At 37.4% G+C, this 4,391-nt stretch overlaps 1 non-coding gene across 1 annotated transcript; it reads left to right on the forward strand.

The window, feature by feature from the left end:
* Nucleotides 1-305: 305 nt before the first annotated feature.
* Nucleotides 306-412, forward strand: LOC112437844 (U6 spliceosomal RNA). Its single transcript, XR_003026345.3, has one exon. It is a non-coding gene; the product is annotated as a U6 spliceosomal RNA (small nuclear RNA).
* Nucleotides 413-4,391: the final 3,979 nt, after the last annotated feature.

Below are 4,391 nucleotides of genomic sequence, written 5' to 3' on the forward strand. Positions count from 1 at the left end.
TGGGAAATAATAATAGCCAAAGGGACCTTAATGGGGATTATGTGATAATGGGCAGTGGACTGATATGTACAATTAACTCAAGGCTCTGCATCTGCTTTTTAAGAAAATATATGTAATAACTAGATATGACCAGACATGCATTTACAAAGATAAGATGGAAAACCTATTATGAATTATATTGCAGAATACTGGATTGCACATGTTAAAATATGAACAGCAATATGTATTTTTAAGCATTAAAATAATGATGTAAGAAAGATTTACTGAAAAACATTATTAAAATAACCAGACAAAAATCATATGATGTGGTCACTTCGGAAGCACATATATTAAAATTGTAATGATACAGAGAAGATTAGCATGGCCTCTGCACAAGGATGACACGCATGTTTTTGAAGTTTTCCTATTTTTCAATATCACGAAAATGGCCATAGTGCCCAAAGTAATTTATGGATGTAATGTTATTCCTATTAAACTACCATTTACATTCTTCACAAAAGTAGAAAAAAAACTATTTTAAAATTCATATGGAACCAATAAGAGTCCATATAGCCAAGACAATCCTAAGCAAAAAGAACAAAGTTGGAGGCATCACCCTACCATACTTCAAACTATATTATAAGGCTACAGTAACAAAAACAGCGTGATACTGGTACAAAAACAGACACAAAGACAAACAGAACAGAATACAGAACTCAGAAATAAGATTGCACACCCACAATCATCTCATCTTCAACAAGCCTGACAAAAACAAGCAATGGGGAAATGATTCCCTATTCAACAAATGGTGCTGGGATAACTGCCTATCTATTTACAGAATGTTGAAACTGGACCCCTTCCTCACAACTTATACAAAAATTAACTCAAGGTGGATTAAATACTTAAATGTAAAACCCCAAACTCTAAAAATCCTAGAATAAAATATAGGCAATATCATTCAGGACACAGGCATGGGCAAAGATTTCATGATGAAATCGTCAATAGCAATTGCAAAAAAAAGCAAAAATTGACAAATGGGATCTAGTTAAACTAAAGAGCTTCTGCACAGCAAAATAAACTATCATCGGAGTGAGCAGGCAACCTACAGAGTGGGAGAAAATCTTTGCAATCTATCCATCCGACAAAGGTCTAATATCCAGAATCTACAAAGAACTCAAACAAATTTACAAGAAATAAACAAACAACCCCTTTAAAAAGTGGGTGAAAGACATGAACAGACATTTCTCAAAAGAAGACATTCATGCAACCAACAAACATATGAAAAAAGCTCAACATCACTGATCATTAGAGAAAAGCAAATCCAAATCACAATGGGATACCATCTCATGCCACTCAGAATGGCCATTAATAAAAAGTCAAGAAACAACAGATCCTGGCAATGCTGTGGAGAAATAGGAACACTTTTACAATGTTGGTGGAAATGTAAATTAGTTCAACCATTGTGGAAGACAGTGTGACAATTTCTCAAAGAGCTAGAACCAGCAATACCATTTTACCCAGCAATCTCATTAATGGGTATATACCCAAAGAAATATAAAGCATTCTATTACAAAGACACATGCACACGTATGTTCATTGCAGTACTAGTCACAATAGCAAGGACATAGAATTAACCCAAATGCTCATCAATGATAGACTGGTTAAAGAAAATGTGGTACATATACACCATGGAATACTATGCAGCCATAAAAATAAATGAGACCATGTCCTTTTCATAGACATGGATAAAGCTGGAAGCCATCATCCTCACAAACTAACACAGGAATAGAAAACCAAACACTGTATGTTCTCACTTATAAGTGGGAGCTAAAGGATGGGATCACATGGATATGGGAAGGGGAACAATCCTCACTATGGCTTGTTGTGGGGTGGAGTCGGGAGAAAGAGTATTAGAAAGGATAGCTAATGCACGCTGGGCTTAACACCTGGGTGATGGGTCGACAGGTGCAGTAAACCACTATGGCATACCTATGTAACAAACCTGCACATCCTGCACATGTACCCCAGAACTAAAAATAATAATTTTTAAAAGTTCTAAAAGATAACATAATAAAATATTGCAGAAAGCATGATGGCATTACTATGAAAATAATAAGAGATATAATGGCAATCTATATATCAGAGTTTCCAAAATATCCTACTATTTTCCTTTTGGGGTTTTGGGATTGTGGAAGTGCCCTATTTTCTACCATTGAATTATGGAAAGTTGAAACATTTCACACCACATGCTACTCAGAGATTTATCATGCTAATGAGTTTTGTGACAAGATGTAGTAAGCAAAATTTTCCTACTTAGAATAAAATGTGTTTTTTGGTTTGTTTAATTTCCTCTGCTTTCTTATGGAATTAACTTTTAGTATAAGATATTTTGAATACTGTTTATATTGAACAAAATGCTAAAAATATGATAAATTGATTTTTCCATACTGTCTTCATTTAGCAAAAATATATACTTATTACCAAATTCCTAAAATATATTACAGAACCATTAAATAATAAACTTGAGTTGCTTATGTATCTGAATAATTCTTGCCCAGCTCTAATAGAAAAGATGAATATTTTATTTCTCTGGAATAATCTAGTTTAATTTGCAAATTTTTTCTTTTCTTTTCTTTTCTTTTTTTTTTTCAAAAGAAAGAGGTTTAATGGACTTATAGTTCCACATGGCTGCAGAGGCCTCGCAATCAAGGCAGAAGACAAGGAGGAGCAAGTCACATCTTACATGTACAGCAGCAGGCAAGTAGAGAGCTTGTGCAGGGAAACTCCCCTTTTTAAAATGATCAGATCTCATGAGACTTACTTGCTATCCTGAGAACAGCATGGAAATATCCTGGCCCCATGATTCAGTTACTTCCTACCGGGTCCCTCCCACAACACATGGGAAATTTCATGTATTATTTTCTTTACTTTTTTCCTGTCTCTTTCCTCTGAGTACCCTCTGTAGCATCTGAAATGGCTTAACTTATCCAATAACTAAACACATGGAAACTTCTGTCTGCCATACTTGGACTACCTTTTATACATCAGTTATTTTTCTTTAAATTAGTCATTTTAAATTAGTATCAGCTACATAGCTTTCTTGAGATAATTACATTGTTTGCTTTCTTTAAGGCACTTAGGATAATGTCTGGAAAATGGAAAATGCCATAATAGTCTTCTGCCACCAATGCTGTTTTGTCATTTTCTCTTCCATTAAAATCAAGACAAATTATTGTCATATACTACATCCAACTCTACAAATTTTATGTGGTTGAAATGCACTTAATTTTTAACCTAATTGAAAGTTCTAATTCCTTTGTATTGAAGTGGGAAAGGTTCCCTGTCACAGGGCATGAGATGGGGGAGTGGTTCGCTTATTCAGTGCCCCACTGCTCAAACCTCTAGGGGAACAAACCTCTAGGGGACAGGTTGTGGGGCTGGGACCCCACGGCAGTGTCTAGGGGTGAATGTTTACAGCTCCTGAAGCCCCAGTGGGCATGTGTCACAGGGTGCTCTTTTAGTTTGCTGTCTATAGGCGGTTTGTGTTAACCAGCTCAATTAGACACTCTTCCTTGTCGCAGGGACAGAAGGATTTCTGTATCCGGGGTTCTTGCCTTGGTGTACCAGAAAAATCGTATCATACGTGGGCTTGGAGAATGAGTGCAAAGTTTTATTGAGTGGAATTAGCTCTCCGGCAATGGGGGAGCCAGAGGGAGATGGTTTTCTCCTGGAGTTGATCCACTCTACGGCCCCAACTGTACTCCAACCGCCCTGGCCAAACTCCGTCTGGTCCTGCTGGCCAATGGCCTGCCAGCGTGCAGGCATCTGTCAGTGTCCTATTCCACTGGCATGCTCTGGGCGAGCTTCCTTGACATCCTCTCAGGCTTGTGTCTTCTTCCACTAATGCACTTGTGCCTTCTTCCACTAGTGCACTCCTTTCGAAGTTTGCCACCTGTTTGTCTGCCCGCTAGTGTCTCAGGTTCTTAGAGGCCCGGGATGGGTGTGTGGTGGGCCAGGGTGGTCTTGGAAAATGCAACATTTGGGCGCAAAGGCAGGAGTGTCTGTCCTCACCTAGGTCCGTGAGGGTGGAGCCCTAGCCAGGTACCTGCCTTTCTCTACCCAGCACTTCCCTGCCCCCCTCCCATAGAAGTATGAATTCACATATTTAATAAATTATCTGTCAAAGAAATAGGAAGGATGAATGATAATTATGGAAAATGTAGACTGGTAATTGGAAAACAGAATAGAACAAAAATGGATTGATGTAAAAATTTAAAAAAAAATCTATTCATGACTCTTAAAAACATGACTTCTGAATGCTAATTTCTGGCTTAGTCAATTGATTTCCTTGTGCTAATATTCATTTAAGATGTGAGATATGATATGAAATACATGTTTAAGTGTAATAAGCA

This window comes from Pan paniscus, chromosome 17 (assembly GCF_029289425.2).
Source record: "Pan paniscus chromosome 17, NHGRI_mPanPan1-v2.0_pri, whole genome shotgun sequence".
In the NCBI taxonomy this organism is placed as follows: domain Eukaryota; kingdom Metazoa; phylum Chordata; class Mammalia; order Primates; family Hominidae; genus Pan; species Pan paniscus.